The sequence below is a fragment of the Notamacropus eugenii genome, chromosome 1 (genome assembly GCF_028372415.1).
Source record: "Notamacropus eugenii isolate mMacEug1 chromosome 1, mMacEug1.pri_v2, whole genome shotgun sequence".
In the NCBI taxonomy this organism is placed as follows: domain Eukaryota; kingdom Metazoa; phylum Chordata; class Mammalia; order Diprotodontia; family Macropodidae; genus Notamacropus; species Notamacropus eugenii.
Window position 1 is genome coordinate 231,011,109 of NC_092872.1, and position 27,282 is coordinate 231,038,390.

General features: G+C 40.1%; 1 long non-coding RNA gene across 1 annotated transcript; it reads left to right on the forward strand.

The window, feature by feature from the left end:
- The first annotated feature begins 3,079 nt into the window (after nucleotides 1–3,079).
- On the forward strand, nucleotides 3,080–9,573 carry LOC140517128 (uncharacterized). Its single transcript, XR_011971485.1, has 3 exons — nucleotides 3,080–3,548; nucleotides 3,662–3,821; nucleotides 8,697–9,573. It is a non-coding gene; the product is annotated as an uncharacterized lncRNA (long non-coding RNA).
- Nucleotides 9,574–27,282: the final 17,709 nt, after the last annotated feature.

Below are 27,282 nucleotides of genomic sequence, written 5' to 3' on the forward strand. Positions count from 1 at the left end.
AATTCAAAAAGCATTTATCAAATGATAGTATATGCTACACATTGGCGCTACAAAGACAAAAAAAATCAAAACACTAAACAGTTCCTGATTTTATGGAGTTTACATTGAATTGGAAGACAAAGGAAGAGCATGTAACATGTAAACACATAAGTGTATGCGTGATAATTTAAGAGCAGAGAAAGCACCTAATAGCTGGGGGAATCTGGAAAGATTACCTACAAGAGATGGTGCTTGAGATGAGCTTTAAAAGAATTACAAGAGTTCTGCCAGGCAAAAGTAAGGAGGGAGTGGGCTCCAGGCATGAAAAAGAGTCTGTTCAAAAGTTCTTGTCTGGAGACAAGAGCTCAAATGTAGGGTTTGGAGGAGTAGCAAAGTGGCCAGTATTGCTGGATTATAGAGTGAATGATGGGTAGTCATGAGTACTAAGTCTGGAAAGGTAGGTTGGAAACACATATTGAAGGGCTTTAAATGTCAAACAGAAGAATTTGCATTTCATCCTAGAAATAATAGGAAACCACTGGAATTTGCTGAGTAGGAAACTGACATGGTCAGAACTGTGCTCTAAGATGCTTTGACCATTATGGGAAGGATGGATTGGAGAAGAAAAAGAGCTAAAGTGGGAAGCTATTGCAGTCATTCTGTTCATATGTCTCCATGTTCTGATCCTCTGCAGTTTCATTCCCCAGATCCTATTTAGGGTCCCATTATTTGTTCAATGAATTAAATAATAAACAAATGTATTTTCGGTTTTCTATAAAATGGTGGCTAATGTAGACTGAAGTATTCCCAAGCTCAGGGATTACCCTGGTTCCTTTTTCTTTTTCAGCGTTTTAAATTACAGATCTAAAAACACACACAAAATTATGAAATAATGTAATTGGGGGAAAGAAAATACTAAATAAATAAAAAAAGAAAATTAAAGGTCTCCCCCCCAAATTTTGAAATAAATAATAATAGCTGACTTTTATATGATACCTTATGTTAAAACCTGGGAAGTGTTTGTATGGATTATATCAAAACAGTCATGTCATGCAAGTACTAGAGATTTAGTTATACCCATTGTATAGATGACAGAACTGAAAGAGGTTGAATGAATGAAATGAAAAGAATTTATTAAGCACTTATTATATACAAAGTTCTAGGGATACAGATAGAAAAGTAAGACTTCTTTCTCTCAAGAAGCTCACATTCTAATGGGGCAGGACAACACATATGGAAGATTTCAGCTGCAAGTCAGATGGAAAAGTCTCACGGTCCTCAGGGTACATTGGCAAAACAGATAGTAATGTCTTTTTAATATAGTTTCCATTGATACAATTAAATCAGTTTCTTATTGAACCATTTGACAATTCTAAGGACACTGGTGGCAAGGGCTTTTTATCTAACTCTTCAGTAACTATAGTTGTAGCCCCTGTAGGACCAGTTGTCAGGTTCTGCTCTACAAACAAGATGATGATTGAGGGTACTGGGCTAGAAGGAATGCTATTCCCAAGGCTCTTGGGATTAGAGTCCTGAGCTTTCCCCACCTGGGTCTGAGTGATGTGCCCAAGGTGATGGTGGTGGGGGTGAAGGTTTGACCTGCCTGGCAATACCTCACTCTGGTACCTCCCTCTCAGGGTGCCTTGCTACTTCAGCTGGGTGACTGGGCTGCCGCATGGGTAGCAGTTGACTGACCATTGGTGGAGATGACTTAGCCCTTTTCCACAGGAGTTGCTTTTCTCAATGATGACTATAAGGGATAGACTGGAATCAGGTGGTCTTGGAGATTGCTACCACTTCCAGGTTTCTTGTGTTTAGGCTCCCATTGGTGAGTTGGTTAGCAGTTCTTGCTGCTGGTGGTGAGGAAGCTGGGTTCCTTCTCTGCATAATTTCTTCCTTCAGTGATGGCTGTGGGGGCTGGACTTTTAGTATTTTTGTTCACTGGGGTGTACACATTGATATTCTCAAACATCCTGGAGGCTGGTCCTGGACTGTCTCCATTAAGGTTTGAAGGGAAATGGTAGGCAAGGTGGTGGTGATGGATTGACATGACTGCTGCATATTGCCTCCTGTCTTCTCCTTCAGTTTGCACTGACATCATAGTTAAGCTGACTGGCCTATTCTGTATGCAGTTGGTTCAGACAGATAAAGTGATTGGACTGGAGTCACAAAACTTTTAAGTAACTGAGGCTGATCTGAATGCAGATCTTCCGGATTCCATGAAGCACTCTCTCCACTATGCCAGACTATTTCTCAAATAAAAATACAAAACATGTTTCAAAATCTCATCTCAACTCCTAGCCTTTAACAAGGCAGAATTAAATTAATTGACAAGCAAAGAAAATGCCTTTGTTCTTTGTCTTCTTCCAGGCTTGCCAGATATTCTTCCCTTATTTGTCTTCTTTTCCTTCCTTCCTTCCTTCCTTCCCTCCTTCCTTCCTTTTCTCTTTTTTCCTTCCTTCTTTCTTCTTTTTCTTCTTCTTTTTTGTCTTCTTCCTTCCTTCTTTCTTTCTTTCCTTTCTCTCTTCCTTCTTTCCTTCCTACTTAGTTTTTTTCCTTCCTCTTTCCCTCCCTCCCTCCCTTCCTTCTTCCCTTTATTCCTTTTTTCTTTTCTGATTATACATCTGCATATATGCCAGACTGTTTCTCAAATAAAATGAAAAACATGACACCAGCCCAAGTATACACATTTAGAGCTACATACATACATTTACATACATACATATATACACATTCTTGTAGTCAGTGTGTGTGTGTACAATTCTGGTTCCACTGATGCTTTTCAGAGGGGATTCTTAAGGTTGAAAAGATCCAAGGGAATAGGCTGTGATGCTGGAAGTGTAGGCATACCAATGTGCAGAAAGGGAGGCATGTTCTGGAGGCCATTTCCCCCTTGTGCCACATAGGTGACTGCTTACTCTGTCAAGGGAAAATCTTCCCCGGTCCTAATGTACTCTGTCACTTATGTTTTTGAACAGAGGAGTGTTATTGCTTCCTGCAACAGTCTGTTCTCCTCCTACCCTGAGCTTTCATTAGGGAGATCTATGACTTCACAGCTGTTTCCCTGGAAACAGGCAGTGAGGCCAAGAGCACAGAATGATGTCAGCTTGTCTGAACTAGCCCTTCAGAGCTAAGGCCAAATTCAGGAAGCTTCTTTTTTCTTTGAACCCTGATCTTGTCAGAATTGGGGCTCAGACTGAGGGCAGGGCAGATGAGAAAGAGACGGAAGTGACCTAGAGACTAGGCAGAACAGCTCAAGCAGGACTGATGATGGGGATGGTCTCAGCAATAGGAAGATGAGGCAGTTTAGGCAGGTGGTCCATCATGTGCAGAGCAGTCTAGGAGGCAACAGGCAGATATCTCAACAGGGAGGTATCTATATGGTATCAGGGAAATCTGGCAACAGTTAGGATGCAGAGGGCCAAGCAAGCAGGTGGTTAGCATTCAGGAAACCTGGCAGCAGGTGATAAGGACTCAATCACAGAAGCTCTGTACTCCAGTTGCTGGGAGGGCTGTTGCTAGCTAAAATTCAGTTTTTGAGGAGCCTGGATTGCAGACAGGGAACCAAGGTAAAGATTGAAGCCTAGGGGACAACGAAGGATCCCAGTCACTAGAAGTTGAGCACAAGGTTAGGTAACTTCAGAGCTCCAAGTCTTATCATTCTTATGTTTTTTCTAACTAGAAATTGGGTTTCTAGCTGGAAATTTTCTAACTAGACCTTGGCCATGGGAGAAGGAGCAGTATTGAGTCTATAGAAGAGCAAAAGAGCAGGCCAGCAATTAACGTCACTAATTACTGACAAAAGGAAGAGGGCCTAACTAGCCAAATGGATGGTTTCGCATGTAAGTAATGTCCCCTTCCCTCAGAAATATCATTTTCTTTGAATGTAGGAAGGCAGATGTGCCTCTTACCAGCATGGTAGCAGGTTTAGAAACCCCGAAAATGAAGAGTGGAAAAACAGTGATGAAGACCTATCATTAAGTGCCACTACTACAATGTTTCCTTATTGATCATAGTAAAGGAGAATGTGGTTGTCATTCCTCCAGAAGCATCTAACTTTCTAATTATGGAGGAAGGCTCCAGAAACTCTCATTTCTCATCAGTGACTTCTTTGTTACCACGGAATATTCTGAAACACCATTTGCCAACTGGAAATTTGGGGGGCTAGATTGGGATCATCTCCCCAGAATGGGAAGAATGGTTTGTCTTTAATTGTCCAGACAGGCCATGACCTCAAGGAGTCCCTGGGAGAAAATAAAATCACAGCCCTGGTCCTTTTTAGCAAGGACTGGTGAGCATGATGATTCCAAACATCCTTGATTCATCCATGATAAAGGAGGCTCCCACTAAAGGTTACTACAGATTTCATGCCTCTGGTCTAAAGTTTGAGAGATGCTTTACATTTATGAGATGTATTTAATCTCTTCCAATGCCTCTCAATTCCTAGAATTTCCAGAGAAAACTTCTCCACCCTGCAGAAAAAAGGCCAGTAGCTTGGGAGGAAAGATTCATCTCTTCCCTTGGCTCTCAGCCCTCTGCAGCATTTTGTCCAGGAAAATATCATTTTCCTTCTACTGTCTAAAACCTGGGGCTAGTTGGAGGAAGGAACTGGGCAAATTGACCATCTTCATAGGTGGTAGTGGAGAGGAGGTTGGGAGTGGAAAGGCTGAGAAGAGGAAACAGCTCCACCAACTGCCTTTGATCAACCATCCAGTCACATCTTTACCTCCTACCAGTATGCAAAGATATCCTGTGGAGGAAATTGAATTAGAGATGGTAATACCTATATACCAATCCCAACTCAAAAGCTTTCCAGCTGTGTGACTGTGGGCAACTTACCTAACCTCTCTGAGCCTATAAAATTCGGAAGATGATAGCACCTACTTTATAACATTATTAAATGTATTGAGGGAGATAATGGACTATATGTGAAGTACTTTGTAAATAAATGTGAGCTGCTATTATTGTTATAGGACTGGCCAGACTATCCACCTTTTCCTTTTACATCCCTCCTAGGCTGCCATTTTTCTTATAAGCTTGAGATTAATTTTAACGTAATCTTATTTGGATTTTTTCATCTAAATGTAGGATGGAGTAAAGCACAGTGTGAATTCGCTCTATTATTCTATCTCCCTTGGAATAGCCTTGGGTATAAATGAGGAAAAGGACTATTTACATTTGGTTGGAAATTGCAAAGTGTTATTTCAAAACCCCATGGACCAATACAATTTTTCAGGAAACACTCTACAATTGGGTTGGTTACTAACTTCTAGCAATCAACAAGCATCTCCAATGTCTGTTGTGGAGGCAGTGGGAGAGGATTACAGAAGAAAGTTGGGGACAGTTGAAGAGGTCTCTGAATATAAGACCCACAGCCTAGATGGGACTTGGCACTAAGAATTGGAGTTTTGATCAGATAATGAATCAAATAAAATATTCAAGCATTTAGTGAGTGTTTGCCAAGGGGCAGCTAGGTGGTGCAGTGGATAGAGCATCAGTGCGGGAGTCAGGAGGACCTGAGTTCAAATCTCACCTCAGACATTTGACACTTAATAGCTGTGTGACCTTGGGCAAGTCACTTAACCCCACACTGCCTCATTCTGGGTCATCTCCAGTCATCCTGATGAATATCTTGTCACTAGATTCAGAAGGCTCTGGAGGAGAAGTGAGGCTGGTGACCTGTAAAGCCTTCCCTCATTCAAAACAATGTCCAGGGCAAGACATGTCATTATTTCTCTGATGGCATGGTCTTCTTCAGCAACGAAGGACGAACACACAAGAATGTTTGCTAAGTGATCAGTGGTGAGTAAAGTGCTAGAGGGATATAAAGAAAAAAGCAAAAATATCGCTTGCCCTCAAGAAGCATCCATCCTAATGAGAGAGACAGCAGGTACATACATGGGTCAATACAAGATACATACAGAGTGGATGGAAACATTAAAGAGGAAGTCATTAGTAGTCAGGGGACAAGGAATGGACTCCTGGAGAAGTTAGTGCTTGAGCTGAGTTTTGAAGGAGGCCAGAGGTTTGAGAGGTAGTATCAAGGATGTCTGCAGTCCAGGAATGGGAGACAGTTAAAAGGCAGAGAGATCCCCATCTTCCTCCCTACTATTACCTATGAGGATGGTCAAGTTGCCTAATTCCTTCCCCCAACTAGCTCCAGATTTTAGAGAGTAGAAGGAAAATGATATTTGCCTGGACAAATGCTGTAGTGGGTTGAAAGTTAAGTCTTGTGTGAGGAATGGAACCAGCCAGGATAGCTGGACTATAGAGTACCTGGATGGGAATGGAAATTTAGGAAGGATCTAGTTGTTGAGAGCTAAAAATGTCCAATAGAGAAGTATTTACTTGATCCAAGAGCTAATAGGAGGTCACTGAAGTTTATTGAGTACATGGCTAGACCTGCACTTTAGGAATATTACTTTGGCAGATGAATGGAAAATCATTTGGAACAGGAAAGACCTGATGTAGAGAAACTGGGTCCAACATGATGGGAGAATGTTGGATAATTAGGGTAAGGGTAGTTGAGTTGGAGACAAACTCCAGGACTGGCTATCCCAGTAAGGATGGGATATAAGGATGGACAATGAAATGGATTTCCCAATTTAATCCAATTATTTGATTTAACAAACATTTATTATGCACCTACTATGTTCTCCAGGACATTGTGTTAATTTTTGAGGCCATGAAGATAAAAACAAAAATAGTTCCTGTCCTTAAGAGCTTTCATGCTCCTAAAAGAGTATAATATAAACTCATATAGGTTACTAGAAAGTATATACCAGGTAATATTAAATGTATATGAAGTAACAGGCAGTGATATTGAGAGGAAAGGTGTGCTAATGACTTGTGAGATCAAGAAAGATATGGTCCAAGAGATGATGACTGAACTGTGCTCAAAAGGAAGGTTCTGCTAGGTAGAGGTGAGGAGGGAATGCATTCCAGACATTCTTTATTGTGAATTCAAATCTATATCTATGTAACTTCTCGTTGGTCCCAGTGAAGCAACAAAGAAAAAAAAATGTATGCATTGATGAAGAGCAAAAGATTTGTCTTTTTTCTGGATTCCTTTTAGACCCTGGACTTCAAATGGGCTGAAACATTGCTTGCTCATGCACTTAGTCTCATCTCTGAAGATAACCTGATATGGGAGTATTAATTGAGAGGATGGGAAATGGCTCACTTAATGGACAGGGTACTTGCATTTCACCCCTGGGTCCAAAGTTCAGGCAGAAACCTACTGGGGTCTGTATCCATCAGATATAATTTAGACAACTCTCCAGCACTTTCTCAAAGAGGAGCAGGGTCAGTGACCCATGTCAACTAAGAAAGTGATCAGAAGTTGCTATGAATATTAATTATAATAAGTGAAGATGACAAGAGACCATATGGATACATGCATGGGTAGAAGGTAGTATACTGGAGTCACAGAAGAAGCCTTAGAACATTGGGCTTGGAATCAGGGCACCTGGGTTCTAACTAGTTGTGAAATCTCTGGTAATTCACTTAACCAATTTAAGCATGAGATTCCTCCTCTGTGAAATGAAAAGGTTGGACAAAATCATCCCTAAAAGTCTCCTTTAGCCCTTAAATTATCCATTCTAGCGCCATATAATCCTAGTCCCAGAGTAGTTACTCCTTTAATGGGGATTCCTAGGAGCTGAATGGTTCAGCAGATAAAGTGCTGGACTTGGGAGTCAGGAAGACCTAAATTCAGATTCCTAGTGATGTGACTCTGGGTTAGCCACAACCTCTCAGACTCAGTTTCCTTTTTTTTGTAAAATAGGCACAATGATAGCACTTACCTCACAGGCTTGTTGTGAGGATCAAATGAGGATGTGTCAAGTGCTTTGCCAATATTAAAGTGGTTATATAAATGCTAGTTATTAAGTGTGGCTGTAAGGACCACATGATACTAGGGTCTGCAGTACAACTGGGCACCAACATCTAACAATTCAATCAGACATTTGCATTGTAACTCATTATATTTTGTAATCATGTCACCTCTTCCCAGGGCTTTTAAAATTTATCTGCATTTCGAGATTAGCCAAACATTTCTTCTGCCAAGCAGCATCTCATTCTGCACAATATAAATCTTCTCCTCCTTTCCCCCCTTGAGTAGTATCTATAAGCTCTGGACTTATCCTCCCAATCCTTACTTGCGCTGAGATGTTGAATCCCAGAGCAAGGCTTTGTTTATCCCTTAGGATTCTAGGGGTAAACTAAGGGATTGGGATAGTTCTTTTAATACTCTTGTCCATGAGCCCCCTAATATCAACACCAGTTAATATCTCCTCGATATCACCTCACCAGTTATAAGCATCTCAATCTGATTTTAACCATCTGATACCTTCTCTGTATCAGTGACCTTACAAAGGAATGTATATTGGAGAACTATAGCGATGGCAAATTTACCAAGACATCCCATTAACCAGAGCACATTCTCCTCCTTATAAACTGGTCATTAGAATTTTCTCCTACTTAAAGGTGTCACTACAAAATAATCCTGCAGTCAAGTTTACTTTTGGGTGCATCATAGTGTTGAGATAAGTCACTACTATACTTTTGGGGCATGATATTTCAACATCCAGGTCAATTTCCTTCTGGGTCTAGCAAGTTCCTCCTCACGGCTCACTCTCCACTTGGCTCAGCTGCTGATAAACTCTTCTATGGACTCCAGTTCCTGGACCTTTGATGAGTTTTCCTACTTTTTGTAGCCCACAGGGTCATCTGATCTCAATGGTAATTCACTTAGAATCAAGAGAAAATGAATACAGTGGAGATAGAAGAAACACAAATTAAACTGTATAGTACCAGGTTGGAGAAGGGCTCTCCTCATCTCCTCAGCTCCTGACCTCCCCACCTCCTCACCAAAGGCTTCTAAGGCATCCCATCATCCTTACTTGAATGCCGATGAGACAAAGTGAAGTTCCTCCGTTGGAACCTTTTGCCTTACACACATTTTCAAGTCAGCAGCCAACTCAAAGGTTTTTCATCTCCCAAAGTAAATGGACAGGAACCAATCCCAGATTACCAGTTTGTTCTCTGAATCAGAGGCACAGCACCCCCTGGTTTGAACCTCCAGAATCAGGCTCACTAAGCCTCCATGTGTGATCACAGCAAGAAGAGAACATTGAGCATGTTTCAAGGATTGTACTACCACTCGCCAGTCACTAGTCGATAAACATTTGCTAAATGCCTGCTGTGTGCCAAACTCACCCATCCTGCTACTTTGGTAACTAGTATACTCAGTTTTGCACCAAGTTGTCCTAAATATAATGTAAACATCTCCTCTTGGCTGCCCTTCTCAGCCCTAGGAAGCAATCTAAGGATGCAGACTGTTTTTCATTTAATCTTTATATCACCAGCACCCATCAACATAGTAACTGTTTAGAACTGAATTAGATTCGTATCTTCTGAAGGTATCCTCAACAGGATAGGGGGAAAGGCAAGAATGATTCTTTCCTTTTTTTTTTTTTTTTTTGGTGGAAAAAAGGGAAACACAAAGAGGTTCCTCAACTTAGCCAAATTAACTTTGGAAGAAGATTAAATATATTTTCCTGAAACAAAATAAATTCTTCTCCCCTTTAAGAATTCTCTTGTAAATTGAGTTTTATCTTGAATTGTAGCACTATGAGTGAAATGAAACAATTCCCCCTCCCATTATTATAGCCATTTCTCATTTCTAAATAAAGTTTTTCTCTCAAGGTCATCTCCAGGGATGGGGCGAAATGCATAGGTGAATGATATTTCAAAACACTGGAATTCCAGCATCTAGAAAACTGCATGAATGAATATCTAGTGAAATGAGAAAGCATTTGCTAAGTAAGAGGGGTTCAAATTCAAGCAAACAAGACAGTCCTTGACTTCAAAGAGCTTATATTCTAAAAGGGAAAGACCATTCCAGGTGCAGCCAGTGTTGCTTCATAGATGTATGTGGATCATTTTTTAAATGCTGGAGTTTGTTTTTTTCTTCCCCTTTCCAGTTAATCCTGCACTTTTTAGGTTGAAGTTTTAGAATTTTTCCCCTGATATCCATTTCTTTGCAACACGTGACCAAAAACAGTATGTGCTTTGTGGTAGCCCCCAACAACGAGAGAGAATTGCTTTTGAGATACATGTTCTGGTATCATGTTGGAGGCTAAGGATGTTGCATGTGGGTAAATTCAGTAGTTAGTCTGAGTCAGGGGATTCATTTCATTCTGGTCCCTGGTTCTTCACAATTGTCGCTGCATTTGGCACAATTACTTGTATTTAATGACTTTCCTGTTGGCTTTAGTGCCTCTAGCTACTTTCCCATTTCACTAACCTAGAGGCCTTTGTTAGTAGTGGGCTCAGTTCACTTCCAGCACCAGGCTCAGTTTTCTTCTTTTTATTTTAAAATGCACATTTCAATTGATCAGCACACTGAGCAGTTGATGAGACTTCAGTGAAATCCCAACCAGGAAGTCAGGAGATAAAGCAAAATGTTCAGTGGAAGATCCCCAATTCTGTGTAAATTTTTACAACCCAGGTTGTGTGTATGTGTATACATACAATGCATATTGTATATATGTATACACACAGATCCAAGATTGGCTTTTGATTTTCAAAATAGTTGAATCTGTAGTGTTAAATGTGGTTCAACCACTATAAAGAATGGGCATTAATACAAACAGAACATAAGGGACTTCAGTTCCACTTGATGTAACCGAGGTCCTTTTAACTAAAAAAACAACAACATTGTAGAGCACGTGGGGGTGGGGGAATGGTAAGACAATCAGACTGGTGGATTGATTGAATGCTCCTAACCCTGTAATTTTGTGCATAGAGCACCTTGTCCTGTGGAAATTAATGTTCTTAGATTTTCATTGCAACTGGACTGTTCAGGTTACCCAGAGGGAAAGAACATTCCTAATTTTAATAAAATAAACTTTAATTTGTCTTCCAAAAACAAAATAAAATAAATGAAAGAAAAAGATGATACATAAAGCAGAGCAATAGTCAGGGAGGAGTGTCTTGCCTGGGAAGAAATCAGATTAAGTGGTCATTGGTATCATAGGACAACTATGTGACCACACCAACAACATTAGTGCTGACTTGATTACAGTCCTCAGAGCTAGAGGTTGAAGGCAGGAGGAGAGATCGCAGGGAATGCATGCCCAAAGTGCCATGGCGTGAAGACAGCTGGGAAGTGACATGGAGGATCTGAGACTAGGCAAGGGAAGGTGAATGCTCACCAGTCAGGGCCCAGTGGTTACTAAAGTGGCTCCCAACAAAAGTCTCCTTAAAACAATCAATACACATTTTCTTGGTACCTACTGTGTGTGAGGCATGGGGCCAGGTTCTCTAACAGAGTTTATGTTATAGCTGGGAATTCAAAACATTCATCTCTACTGCTAGCTATCTCTTTAAGGTAGTTCCTAATCATAACTGACTTTTGTTTAGTACTTTAAGGTTTGCAAAGTATGGTACAGGCATTAGTTTCCCTATTTTCCAGATGAGAAAACTGAGGCCAAATTAAGTTAAATGCCTTGTCCAGAACCATATAGCTAATAAATATTTGAGGTAGGATTTGCACCCAGGTCTCTATGGCAACTAAATCCAGGGCTCGATCTGCTTTGTCATATTACCTTCACATGAAGAACTGGATGTGAGACCCCAGGTCTCCAGTAAATATGAACATTTATATCTTCAAGATGTACCCTATTTGGCAATCCCTATATACTAGACCTTGTAGATCCAGATGGGGTTCATCTCAATCTTTTATATGCTCAGGAACAATGGCCTGAGTGACATAAGCCAATAATTCGGTAAGATTTTAGGGGACACTTTTGCTGGAAGAATGAAGAGACGCTGTAGAGTGGTACTGCCATTTCAGCTGGAATAAGAAGGTGGCCAAGAATTTGGTTAAGTGGAGGGGAGGTGGAAAGGCATTCCAGGTAGGGATATGGGTGGGGCAGAGACAGGAATGCCCATCAGGTGTTTGAGATGTAGGGAGGAGAGTATCCTGGCCATAAAAAGTACTGAATGAAGAAAGCAGAGAAAGAATAAGAGCTCTACTGTGTCACTTAACTCAAACACTCTAGTTATTTGTCTATTTTCAACATTAGCCATCCCTGTCACCTGATCACATCTTCAGGCTCTCCTGCCACTGCAGGGAAGTTTTGGAGACTGGTGTTTGAAAAGGCACCCAAACCAGACTTGGGATTGGGCAGAAGAGAGAGCCCCAGGTAGCCAGAGCCAAAAAAGAGAGTGTTAGAGAGGAAGCCCTGGCAGAAAAAGGGCCAGAACAAGACTCAGAATGTCCTGTGGCTCATTGAGGATGGCATTCTTTCAAGCAGAGAGGCAAAGCTAGCTTCCATTGGGCTGCTTCTTTACCCAAAGTTAGAAAGGGTTGCCTCTTCCTCCCACTCAGTGAACCTGCATTCCTTAGTTCTCAATCTTAAATGGAATGAAAATTCTCCTCTGATTGTAGCACTTAGCAGAAGGCCAAGCACTGGAGTCCTTACTAATGGAACTCTTTCTTTCTGGATAGCAAAGGGGGATGAATTACTCACACTCAGCCATTAGCCCGAAACGTCATGGAATAACTTTAACCATTTATTTCCATGTTCCATTACACTTAAAAAAAAAAAAAGAATTGTGTTGATTTTTCATGTTTCCACACTATGTACATTTTTCAATATATCTATTTCCTCTCAGAGAGTTAGTCATTTTAACCAAAATAAATAAACAAATATATGAGGAAAAATTCAGCAAAATAAAAAAATCTGATACATATATATACATATGCATACATACACATATACAATACACATGTGTGTATATAAATATACAATATGTGTGTGTATTATATAGACATACCACATGTATGTATGTATTTGTGTATATATATATATGTGTGTGTGTGTGTGTAGATAGATAGATAGATAGATAGATAGATAGATAGATAGATAGATAGTATTCCTCATCTATAGCCCCACATCTCTGCCAAGAAGTAGGTTGAGCTATCTTCACATATCTCTTTTTTAGGGTCAAGCTAATTATTAATAATTCTATAATTCCTCTCATTTGGTTGTTGCTGTTCTACTTATGTTGTAGTCACTAAGTATATTGTTTTACTGGTTCTGTTTCCTCTGCTTTTCATCAGTTCTTCTCAATTCTTCAAGGCTTCTCTGGATTCACCACATTTTTCATTTCTTATACATGCACAATTTCTTTAGCCATTCCCCAACTGATGAGCATCTACTTAGTTTCCAGTACAAAAAGGACTGCTATATTTTGGTGTCTGTGGGGCCTTTCTTTTCTTCATTGACCTCCTTTCTCTGTTTCTAATGCCTAAGCTTTGGGACTGTCTAGCTGGGGATTTATATCCAGGTGAACTACAGGAATGTTAGCATAAAGCACAGATGTGGAAATTTTCCAAAAGGAAAGGATAAAGGTTAGGAAGTGGGGTCAAGACTCCATCCAAAAAAGGAAAAAGATAATTAGACTTGAATTTGCAAAAAAAAAATAAAAATACCCCCAAACCTACAGCATCTTCTTTTCTCTCCTCTTTAAGGTCTACCCTGAGGCAGCTAGGTGGTACAGTGGATAGAGTAGCAGTGTAGGAGTCAGGAGGACCTGAGTTCAAATCTCACCTCAGACACTTGACACTCACTAGCTGTGTGACCTTGGGCAAGTCATTTAACCCCAATTGCCTCATCCTGGGTCATCTCCAGTCATCCTGATGAATATCTGGTCACTGAATTCAGTTGGCTATGGGGGAGGAGTGAGGCTGGTGACCTGCACAGCCTTAGCTCACTCAAAACAAAGTCAAGTGCAAGTTATGTCATTGTTTCTCTGATGGCACCGTCTTCTTTGGCAACGAAGGACGAACACCACACACAGGGGTCTGTCCTCCACACTAGAGCTGTCAAACACACTCCCATAGAAGTCACATGGCCCACAATATTCTCTAGTATGGTCTGAACCAGATTAAATGTAAATGAGAAATATTTAACCAAAAAACTAAAAATACAGTAAAACACGTATACCATTACATTGTTAAATTAAGTCATTTTGCATCCACAGGGATCCTTATGTATGGATTAGAAGCCCCTTGTTTGTATTTTGAGTTTGACACCACTGATCTCACTTCTGTCAGAATAATCTTCCTAAAACATGGGTCTGATACCACCACTCCCAGGATCAAGAAGATTGACGAGTTCCCTGTTTCCTATAGAACATAACAGAAACTGCTCAGCTTGACACCGACAATCTAACTCCAGGCTACTCTCCAGGACTATTTTTCTTTGCTCTTCTCCATACAATCTATATTCCAGTCAAACTGGCCAACTTGCTGTTCTCTGAACTCAGGACTCCATTTCTCATCTCTTTGTTTTTACACAGGATGGCCCCCATATCTCTTCTTCTTAGTACTCCTTAATTCAAGACACAACTTCTGTGCCACCTCCCAAGGAAAGCCATTTTAGAGATCTTCACTGTTCCTGAGGTAGCTAGGTGGTGCAGTGGCTAGAGGACCCAGTCTGCCATCAGGAAGTCCTTAGTTTAAATTTGGTTTCAGATACTTACTAGCTGTTTGACCTTGGATAAGTCATCTGTTTCCTCAAGTGTAAAATAAAGATAATAATAGCTTGTACTTCACAGAGTTGTCATGAGATTGAAATGAGAAGCTTTTTCTTTTTAAAAAAAAGTGTTTAGCACAGCATAGCTAGAATTATATAAATGTTTATTCCCTCCCCCTAAATGCTTTCTCCATCCTTTTCAAATTATTTTGGATAGTCTTCTCTTATTAAGACTGTCCTTGAGGGCAGGGACTATATGTTTCTTTGTTTTGTCTTTGTATCATCAGTCTGGCACATTGCCTTCATATGTTGTTGTTCAGTTGTTTCAGAAAACTCATAAGAGGTTTTCTTGCAAAGGTCATGAAGTGGTTTGCTATTTTCTTCTCCAGCTCATTTTACAGAAGAAGAAACTGAGGCAAACAGGTTAAGTGACTTTCCCAGGGTCACACAGCTAGGAAGTGTCTGAGGGCAGATTTTTACTCAGGTCTTGCTGATTCCAGGCCCAGGGCTCTGTCCCCTGATCTACCTAGCTGCTCCATACCTTTCATAGAGGAGGCACTTAATAGATGTGTGTTAGATTGGATTCAGTTGAATTGGATTGGTAAAATCAGTAGCCTGGCAGTCAGGAAACTGGGTCCCAGTCTTATTCAGTTAATGACAAGGGTGGTGTTACTTTAGACAAAAATCTTTCCCTTTCTGAACCTCAGTTTCCTCATCTGTAAAATGAGAGATTTGAGCTAAACAGCCTCTAAGGTCCCTTTCAGCTTTAAAATTCTATTATTCTGTTCATGTCTTTTGGAAGCTGCTTGCCTGCATGATAGCAAACAGCCCTGAATGGAATGACATTGCAAGGCTAAGGAGACTGACTGTGAATTAATGGATGCTTCACAGCAGGTGTGGGCTTGGCTCTATCTTAAGAGAGTTAAATTGCTACTGTCCCTCCAGCTGTGCCGGGCTACGTTGAAATAAGCAATTGATACTCTCCATCAAGATCAATATGTAGGGGTGGGGTTAGGGGGAACCAAGATAGAATTTGGGCTTTTGATGTGTGCAGGATTGGCCAAGGCGAACATGGCCCTGCGGGTGGGACCTAGGCCAAGGGTACCCGTTGTTAAACTCTGGGTCCTTGGAAGGTTGCCGGTTACCTCCCTCCTGTTTTTAGATTCAGTATGCTTTGTTGATACATTTTAGATAGTGCTGGGGTTTGGATTATCTAAGATGCTTGCTCATGGCCAAAGCTCTCTGGATCACTCCTCTCCCATTGGGGACTCAGCCTCTTCTGTGAGGATGGGGATGAAAATGTGCAGGACAAACATGGTGTGTGCCACTCTTGGTCAGGGAATCATGACAGTGGCAGAGACAGCCAGAGGAAGGTCAAAGACAGATGCTTCATATTTATCACTTGGTTGGCCTCCATCACTGCTTTCTATAAACCTAGGTAGGGATAGGAGAGGAGGGAGAGGGGAAAAATGGTGAGAGAAGAGGGGGAAGGGAAGGAATTGGGGTAGAGAGAGGGGAGGGCAATGGGACAGCATACATCCTATCTTTCTGTGAACATGACAACCGGAGGATTACAATCTTCATTAATTTTTCACACCATGACTATTCTATGAGGGCCCAAGAAGTGAACTCAGAAGTTATTTAGTCTGACCTCTTCATTTCATAAGTGAGGAAACCAAGACCCAGGAAATACAGTTATCCCTTTCACATCAAGACTTTCCTCATCAGGATTCTGAGGTTTTGATATATCGCAGGTTGGCATAAAAAACTAAATGAGAATTTGGGGGGAGTTTTCAGAAGCTGATGGCACATGAAAGCCAGAAGATGATGTAGAAAAAATTTAGAAACTCAGATATGCAAAAAAATAACATTATGTACTATCAACATATTTTATCTTTTGATACCATAATAATTCAAACTTCTTCTCTGGTATGAAGGGAAGGTCAAAAACTTTTCCATAGATTTTCCAGAGTGCAGGGGCACTGGTGAGCATGACAGTTCTGTTTGCTTCAAAATTCACCATGACATGGATCTGGTTTCAACCCTTGATATGCTTCTTATTCTGACCGTACCCAAAGACCAAAACTGGTATGGCAAGAGTTGGGGAATAGCTCTGGAGGACTCAAAGACAAAACTAGTATTTTTATAGTTAACCTAGGGGAGAGGGAAGGGTGGTCTTGATTAATACAGTGTCCAAATCCCAGGGACATAATTTGTTCCTACAAAGGGGAATGAGTACCTATGTTCTATTATAGGTATGGAAATATTCATGCTTGGATTGGTAATTGCTTCCCCCAACCATTTCCATTTGGAAATGGCTCCTTTGTGGCATAACTGGAGAGGTTTAGCTCTGGTTGCTACAGAAGTTGAGAGCATCCATTCCCAAATTCTATTGCTACTCCAAGGGATGTGAATCTCTTCTGTGGTTACAAGGATACAGGGAGTCCAAATGATCTGGACAGGGAGTCAGAAGTATCACCAACCATTTGTACCAAGCTAGTAATGCTATCCAAAAAGGAAATGCGGTTCGATTGCTAGAACAGAAGAATGTTGTAGACTTTGTCCAATACTTTATTGAAGTCCTGGTATACCAAGCCTTTCATATGTATATTCTTATGGATAAGATGGACGGATGTGGGACAGACAAAATGGCAGAGTGGACAAAGTTTTAGACTTGGAGTCAGGATAACCTGGATTCAAATTCTGCCTCAAATTTTTATTAAGCATGTAATCATGGAAAAGTCAGTCTCTCAGTCAGCCTTCTTACCAATCAAGCAGGGATGATAATACAGCATTTACATCTCAGGATTATTGTGAGGAAAGTCTTTGCAAACCCTAAGACTCTATTTAAACAAGAGTTACTATTATTTCAAATCGGTTGTGTGATCAGAGCCGAGAAATGGATAATATAAGATGGGATAATAGCATCCCAAGCTTTGCCCATGATCACAAGATAAGGCAAAGTGGGAGATCTTTATTATCATAATACAAAACTTCCTCTGTTCAACATTTTGCTAGTGAGTAAAATAATCATAACATCTCAAATTTCAGCCTTTATCCATTTTTGAATGATAAGATGTTGGAGTCTCACAAAGTCCAGTTATGATGAATCATTCTAGTATGGAGTGACCCTTTATTCTCAAAAGTAATGTCAATACAGGTTAAGTGCCAACGTGGTCTGCCATATTAGAAAGATTTGGAGTATAGTTCTAGGGTCTGAATCTGCTTCCAAGGTCCCCCTTGCCCTCTGGCTCAAAATGGAGTTAAATGATTGCTCACCAAGTGCTAAATATTTTGACCATGATAAATGACAGATAAAAGAACAATTTTAAATGGCTTCCATTCCAATGTGGCACATTCCAATGTGTACAGTAAAAAATTAGATCCTTTTTAGATCATCCATATGCATTAACTTAATTATAGTGGGTAGGGACCAGACTTGTGATTTCATTGATGTAGAGGACTCTCAATTAAAGAAATTTCCTCTCTTCAAGTTCTGTCACTATTTTCTCTACAACTTTTAGTCCCAGAGAGTTTGCCTAGAGCACTCAGAGGTTAAAGATTTGTCCAGGGTCATAAGATGAGTATGTGTCAGTGCTGGAATTTGAATTCTGATCATGCTGCCTCGCTGACTTAAGTATAGGCACTCTAAATGTGCTATCTTCGTCCAGTGACCAAAGAAATAGATATACCATTAGAAGAGTTCAAATATGTCAGTATTTGTATTCTCATATAAACAGAATGATAAGACAAAAGAACAATAATTCCTAAGCTCTACTTAATAATACCTAACTTATAAAGCATCTACTACATGCCAGATACTATGCTAAGAACTTTACAATTATTATCTTACTTGATCCCCACAACAACTCTAGATAGATGCTTGATAGGTAGATATCCCCATTTTACATTTGAGGAAACTGAGGCAGATAGAGGTTAAATGACTTACCAAGAGTCACATGATTGGTAAGGGTTTGAGGTAGGATTTGAATTCAGGTCCCCTGACCCCAGACTCAATGCTCTATCTACTGTGGCCCCAAACAATGGGATTGGTAGAGTTATTTTTATCATATACTCAAAGAAACCAAGAGACATTCCTTAGTGGGGCACTTGTTCATCTTGCTTTGAAGTATTCAAGAAAATTAAACAAAAAAGATAATAAGTCATATGAGAAAATGCTCAAAAATACTATTGATTAGAGAGATGCAAATCAAAACAACTCTGAGGTACCACCTCACACCTATCAGATTGGCTAACATGACAACAGGAAGATGATAAATGTTGAAGAAGATGTGGGAGAGTTGGAACATTAATTCATTGTTGGTGGAGCTGTGAGCTGATCCAACCATTCTGGAGGGCAATTTGGAACTATGCCCAAAGGGCTATAAAAATGTGCATACCCTTTGACCCAGCAATACTGCTTCTAGGACTGTATCCCAAAGAGATCATAAAAATGGGGAAAGGACCCACATATACAAAGATATTTATAACAGCTCTTTTTGTGGGGGCCATGAACTGGAAATTGAAGGAATGCCCATCAATTGAGGAATGGCTGAACAAGTTGTGGTATATGAATGCAGTAGAATACTACTGTGCTATAAGAAATGACAAACAGGTGAACTTCAGAAATGCCTGGATAGACTTATATGAACTGATACTGAGTGAAATGAGCAGAATCAGGAGAACATTATACACAGTAACAGCCACAGTGTTTGAGGATTATTTTTGATAGACTTGGTCCTTCACAGCAATGCAAGGACCTAAAACATTCCCAAAGGACTGGATGCAAAATGCCATCCACATCCAAAGAAAGAACTATGGAGTCAGAATGCAGAATGAAGCAGACTATTTTCTCTTTTGTTATGCTTGGTTTTGTTTAGTTTTACATATGCTTTCTTCCATTCATTTTAATTCTTCTATGCAACATGACTAAAGTGAAAATATTTAATAAGATTGTATGTGTAGAGCCCAAATAAGATTGCATGCCATTTTGGGGAGGGAAGACGGGAGAAAGGGGGAGAAAATTTAAAACTTATGGAAGTGATTGTTGAAAATTGAAAACAAATAAAAATTTGGAGGAAAAAAAGTTTTCCTCCAACAAGGTAAAAAAAGATAATAATTATTATTGTAATTATAATGACATTCCTGTAGCTTTTCAGGGTTTGTAAAGCAGTTTACACATTAAGTCATCTGATAAAGCTACCTGAGGCTTATGTACCAACATCCCTTGTGAATGAGGAAGATTTAGAGAAAGTCTATGGAATACTTGACACCATCTCCCAAATCAAGTTAACTTAAACTTTACTATGAAAGTAGGCACAGCAGAAAATGGAGCAAACTATAATGGAAAGTATGGTTCAGGTTTGAGAAATGAAAGAGGCTCAAGGTTTGTAGACTACTCAGTAATCTTACACCTATGTCTTCTGGATATTTTCTTTCAGAAGAGAGTAATAAGGTGCTGAGCATGGAGAGCATGGAACAATATTACAAAAAAAGATTTGACTATTTCTTAGCAGACTGTAGGTTTATTGAGTCATACTTCATATCAGGATCAGCTATCTATCCAGTCAGAACATCAGCTAATTGGAGTAAGGGTCAAAGTCAGTATTATATTGGAAGGAAGTCTAACAACAAGGAGAGCAAGAAGACACTGGGATCAGTTTCAAATTGGCCCATTCCAAGGAGCCATCAATACCAAAAAATGGCAAATGTAAAAAGACCAATGTATTTACTTTATCATTATTTTCTGTACATGATTAATTGGTGCAAAGTAATCTTCAAAGAGAGGAGGTCAAAAACTGCCCAGACATACTTACTCTCCTTGTCTAGTTAAGAGATATGGAAGCAAGGGCAAAAGTGGTATAGAATACAAGCTCATTTGTAAAAACAAAAACAAAAAAAAACTTTAGAAGAGGATAGAGGGAGATTATGAGCAGTAATTGCCTATAAAATGGTGATAGAGGAAGCAAAAACAAATCAAAAGAAGGTTTGGCACAAGACCCGAGTGAGTCATATCATCCCAAAGAGTATTCCTAGATTAAACTAGTAAGAAGACTGCAAACTGACATAAAATGGAACAAATTTGTCATTGTATCTATAATGATCTATATTTGGCACCAGTGAAAGAGGAGACACAACATTTAGATTCAACACATCATTCCCCAAAGTGTTATAGGAAGAAGTCTAAATGCAAGATACAGTTGTATCTGTTTGTTGATTACAAAAGAGTGAGAAACTGTAGCCTAAAAGGCTCCCTCTAACAAGGAATGTTAAGACCATTTCCTGAAAAATACGATGATCTCTTGATTATTAATATCAAGTGAGGCATAAAGCAATAACAGAAGTTCAGCAAAGGTGTTCACCATCGTTGTGGGTAATGTCCTGGGCAAAGTCCAAATAGAAGACGGATTCTCTAGAACTGAAGGAGACAAAAGTGGAAGTGAAGAATAGGGACTTGGTGAGGACTCTGAGCCAGCAGTATGTACTAGATACTCAGCTTTGGGTAAGATACCTACCTTCTTTGGGCACTATCTATAAAGCAGGGCAATTTGGACTAAATGGCGTCTACGGTTAGCATTCATTCATTTATTAAAGTACCTTTTAAGTATCTATTATCTATAGAACTCTGTTCTAGGCATTTGGGGAGGTGTAGAGTTATGTAAATCATAGTCTCTGTTGTCATAGAATTCACAGCCTTGGACAAGGATGAGTCAGTTACAGACAATTATTACACATATTATGTAATACAAAATAGCTCTTCAGGAAAGAAAAAAATGATGATGATGATGATGATTGTTAAAATGCATTTTTCCCAGCAACTGGTTTGAATATGACTTTTTAAGACTCTGGAGCTTATTATTGGGAAAATCACAATCAAAGAATGGTCTGGGGTCTGTATAGAACATGTGTATATAAATTTTTTTTCTTGTGTCTGAAAGAGATATGAATTTGGGGGGTTTTCAAGTAAGACTGACAAGTATCATCACAAATAAGGAGGCCATGATGTAAGGCAGAAAAATTATTGAGAAGTCATCTAAAAAGACTCATAGAAACCCACGAGAGAAACTGACAAGAACTACTTATCAAAGTTGAGACATCAGAAGACAAAAATCTGACGGGCTTGAGAATCTAACAGAAATGCTAAAAGATGACAGCACCCAGTGGAAGTAAGAAGATTACAAGATCTTAGTACAGCAGTAACTGAATGTCTAGAGACAGGCACACTGTATTTAAGACAAGATTATTGATCTGATTGGAGGAAAACTTTGATGCTGAGAGCTGATTGGAAAAAGCAGCCTCCTATGCTATGTGAATACCTGGCTGGGGAAAGTATGCCTTGCTTTCAAGTACCATAGATGAAGAGAGCGAAAACCCTTCAGAAGCTTGCCTATATGGCTTTCACTGCCCTCTGTGCCTCAAGAGTAGAAAATGTCTCAAAGCCTGTGGAAAGTATGACCTGAATAATTTTTCAGATTCCAGGATTATAGAGAACTTAATTTTCAGTGAAAGAAAATAATGCTGCCTGAACACTCAGCCAAGGGGACAGACGTGGGAAGCTCTTTAGATATCAAGCTTAAGACTTTTACTAGATAAAAAGATGGCCTAAATGTAGAAAAGAAGTGCCTTAGTCTAGCAGGAGAGGGGAAAGACTCAAAGAAGGCTCAGTGAAGCATGGTACAGACTGTTCCCTAAAGAGACCTCAAATGTCCAGGCCTGCAGTCCAGAGCTGTGAGTTGCATTGTGCATGAGGATTTTCCTAGTAATGTGCTTTATTGTTAGGTTTCTATATATTTGTGAACATACCCTCTACAGACACCATGTGTATTAGGTGGGCCCTTTGTGTACTGCCATTCTGATATGTGAACTCTTATGCTTTAATTATGCTTGTGTTTGCCTTATCAGTTAGTAGATGTTTCATGATTGTGTTAATAAAGTCATTATGATTAATCTGTGAAAATGGGATATACACTGGTGGGGGCTTGCTCAATTTTCTAAAGATTGTAGATGTGTATCTTATCCTTAGGGCCCTAAGAATAAATAGTAGCCTGATAGTTACCCATCTTGGTTCAGATTAGGGGGTGAGTGAACCCATCCTATCCCAGAAAGAGAGCACCAGGAGAGTCTTGAGGTAAAGAGCGGGTGGTGGCATGCTTACCTCATACATACACACACATGCATACCCATAAATACATGTATACATATCACCAACATATGTACATATATATGCATGTACGCACACAATAAAGGTTATTCTAGTAATGGTCTGAAGAAAGATCAGGAGAGGGAGGTAGTAGAAGTGGGAAGACCTGTTAGGACGCAATTACAGTGGTACCTACAAGTGCCAATAAGGTGATATACTATGACAACGACAGGGAGGAATTGAGAGGAGAATCTGAGTGGGAGAGTTACTGCAGAGATGGAATCAATGGGACTTGGTAATTGTTTGCCAAAGGGAAAAATCAAAGATAATGAGAGAAAGAGAGAGACAGAGAGACAAAGGGAGACAAAAAGGCAAAGAGAAAGTGGTACCTCTGACAGAAACAGTGATGTCTGAAAGAGGAGCAGATTTTGGGGGAAGATCATAAATTCACTTTTGGACATGTTGAATTTGAGGTTCTTGTGACAGGACACCAAAGCAGAGATTTACTGCAGACAGTTGAAGATGTTGGTCCACTCATATTCTACCTTCTATCATTTAAGTATTTGAAGAACTATTCTGTGGGTAAGAGAAAAGAATTGTTCTCCTTGGCAGCAATGGACTTGTTTGAGCAGGGATGTATTAGCATCCCTTGGGATGGAGTCATGAGGGTTGACTAGATGACCTCCAGTTGACCTCTAACATCTCCCTCTAAAGCTAAGATGCTATGTTTTTCTTTTCCTTGAATCTCGTTTAGAGCTTTGGAAGGGGGCATTTCATTTAGAAAGCAAATTAAATACCATTAGTCATTTAAGTGGAATTAGCCTTTTTCCTGGGGTTAATAGAAATTGCTTCCTGAATATGGTTTGGGATCCTGGCTTTGTCACTTGTTATCTGTGTTACGCTGGAAAAGTCCTTTCCCCTCCTTGAGCCTCATTTTCCTCATTTAACAAGTGAGAATGTTGGAGTAGATGACCCCATTGACAGATACTAGCCACGAGACCATGGACAAGTCACTTAGATTCCCTGAGCCTCCCTTTCCTCATTTGTAAAAGGTCCCTCTCTCAATCTATGACCCTGTTCTTCTGATCTACCTCCTGAACTCTAAATCTATCAACCACAAACTATGAATATGAGCCAGATGTCGTCGTGAATCTCAATTGAGATTACTCTCACATCTCTAATGAGTCCTGAGACAATTTTTTTAAAGAAAATTTGAAATGTTGATTTGGAGAAGCACATTATTAAACACTTAAGCTTTCATCTTATACCCCCTGGTGTCAGTTCCATTATCCTCTGTCTTTTTGTTGATGTTGTTATTTCCCTTTTTTTTCTTTTTGGCTTTTGCCCTTTTTCCTTCTTCTCCTCTGTTTCAAGAAGTTTAAAGACAAAACACAATAGCACATCATGTCATGGGGTACTTTTCTTCCTACAAAGACCAGGACACATCAGGGGATCAGGAAGCAATAAGCAATGATTAAAGTCCAAATAAAGCCAGGCAACCTCTAGCTGACTCGAAGAGCACTGGGGTTCTCCTAGAGAAGATTCTTATTCTGAGCACCCAGGATTAATTAGGTACTGAGCTCTCAGCCATCTTGGCTTCCCTGGGCCCCAGACTGCATCAAGTTCAATGGTAAACACGTCTTTATTTCCTGGAATCACAAACTCGACATTGTCTCTGCCGTAGGCTCCGAAGGTCATCGTGTGTTGAATGCCGGAACTGGATACTTTAATTGGTCACTGGAACAAAGCCCTGGTGATAACCAGGGAAAGAAGACAGCCCTAGAGAAGGCCAACAGTAGAGGGAGGAGGAGAGGGTTGGGGGAAGGAGCCAAGCTGAAGATTGAGATTGAGTGCTGACAGAGCATTATTTTGCTTTCCCTTTACATCTGCTAATCTATTTAGAGGGTTATTTTTCTCTTTTGAATTCCGAAGCCCAGATGTAGGTGGGCTTGTGGGAGGAATGTCAAAGGGGAATGGGAGATAAACAAGAAGAAAGAGTCACGAGCAAGCCACCCCATGTTAAAAATAACTGGAGGAGTCTATGGGGGACTTGGGAAATAATAGCCAGGCCTGTGTGATGGAGACATTTTGCTAAGAATCCAGAAACAAGTTAATCTTTTAGTCCATTGCCTGGCTTGGTTGTTCTCTTAGTGCTAATTTTCCAAAACATCTTTCTCCCCCCTTCTTGAGGAAACAGCTTTAAAGTTACACTGCCATTGATGTCTACTCTCCCACCCCCCATTACGGTCAGCCCACATTCATAGGGGGTCTATTACCAACTCTATTCAAAGTGTGGACAAGAGGGGCTGGACATTCTGGAAAACAGCCAGTTCCAAAGCAGCTTCACCCACATAAGTGTCTCCTATGAGGTAGCTGGGAATGGAGACTGATTCATTTGTTACCAGGAAAACCACAGCTTCAGGGAAGCCAGCATGGGGATAGAACAGAGCAAGTCCTGGAGAAAACGTGTGACCTTCCAAACAAGCCACTGACAAGGTCATGTCCAGATTGTTTTCATCAACTGATGTGTCGGGAGGTACAATCCACTTTCCAAGTAGTATTCACTGACCATCATTCAAGAGGTCAGTCGATGAAACATTTATTGAGCACCAACGATGTGAGGAGCTCTACTTGGTGCAATGGGGGAGGGGCGGGGTCAAAGGAATATAAGCCATTCCATCCATCCATTCATCCAGAGTGATGTCATTTTTGTCCTCTTTAAGAATGAAGGACCATTCATCTGTCCATCAACAAGCATTTAAGTTCCTGCTATGTGCTAAGTGCAGTACTAAGCTCTTGGAAGAAAGAGTTCAAAATAAAACAGTCTGTCCACAATGACCTTACCTTCTATTAGAGAAGATTTTATATATACATATATAATATATTCATGTGTTTGTGTGTCTATGTATACACATGTATAATATATACATATACACACATGTATGTGTATATGTGTGTGTCCATGTGCTTGTATGTATGTATATACATACAGAATATATACAAATAAATATAAGGTAGTTTGGGGAGGCAGCTTTGGGTCAAGAAAAGCAGAAGGTGGTATTTGAGTTGAGTCTTGAAGGATTCTGAGAGTCAGAGATGAGGTGCAATCCAGCCATGGGGCACAGCCAGTTCAAAGGTACAGAGGAGCGAGATGTAGTCAATTGTATGAACACAATAAGTAGCTCCCCAAATGGAGAGACTTTAGAGTGTATGGGGGGGAGTAAGGTAGCAAAAAAGTAAGAAAGAGACTTAAGGGTCAAACAGTGAAGCTCATATTCACCTAGATTCAGAGACTCTTGGACAATAACAAGACAATTTATTTAATTTTTATTCAGATCCATCATGTCTTCCATGTGGGAAACACCTCCTTCGAAGTTCCCGCCCTACCCAAGACTGGCAAATCATAATGTATTTGATAACAAGGGAACTTGTAGGGTCATGGTTAGGTTAAGCAACTTCACCAATACATAGTTAGTATGTATCAGAGACAGCATTTGAACCCAGCTCTTCTTGCCTGGAAAGCTGGTACTCTATCCACCATACTACCTTTTTCGCTAAGATAGAAAGTTTACTATTACAATAATCACAGTAATGGCAACCAATCAACTTGTATTTAAAGTCATTTTGTAGCCATGAAGCATGACATACGTTCAATGCTATAATGAGGAGCAAATGGGACAGTATGGGGTTGGTAGCATAATTATTATTAGCATTTCTATTTTATTAATGAGAAAATTGAAACTCAGAGAAGTTGTACTTTTCTCAAGGTCACACAGCTCCCAAGCAGCAGGATGGGGACCATGGCCCATTGCCTCAAAAGGCAGTTTAGGTTAAGTGTCAAGTGTGCAGAACTGATAAATGTTTAAAGGAGATGGTGAGATCATCATGATCTAGGGTGGTCAAAGAAGACTTCTTGGAGCAGTCATTTGAATTGGGTCATGAGAGATGCTTAGTATTAAGACTGAAAGTTAGAATATAGTCTTGTAGGTTTTATAGCTAAAAGTGACCTTGGAGGACCATGTTCTAGTCTGAATTCCTCCTATTGTAGATTAATCATCCAGGGTCTAGCAAAGTGAAATACTTTGCTCAGATTGAAACACGTGATACAAAGGTGACTGAGTTAGGATTCAAACTCAGATATTCAGGGTACATATGCATGGGTCTTGGCACTACACTATGCCGGCAGGATCTAGGCAAGACATAAGGGGCATGAAGAAAACTGAGAAGAGTGAAGGAAAGGGCAACAACCTATCCAGATGGATGAGTTTTTGCTGAGGAGCAGTAGAAATTCATACTGCAAAGGAGTGTTGGGACAAGATTGTAGAGGGCCCAAAATGCCAGCCTCGGTGGTTTGGATCAGTACGGTAGTCATGTTCTCTATGTGTTACCACCCACTGTCTCACTGCATGATTAGCCTGCCATCTTTTTATGTCCTTAATAATATCTTTTATGCCAGTTTTAGCCTGCGAGTCATCTTAAGAGAGATGCTGAAACCTACTCACATCCAATGCATATATCCATGGACGTTTGAGTCACCTGCAATTTTAATCTTTTTCTTTCTCTTTTAAAAAATCATAGTGTTCCATGATTCAGTCATAGAGCCTCACTGAAAGA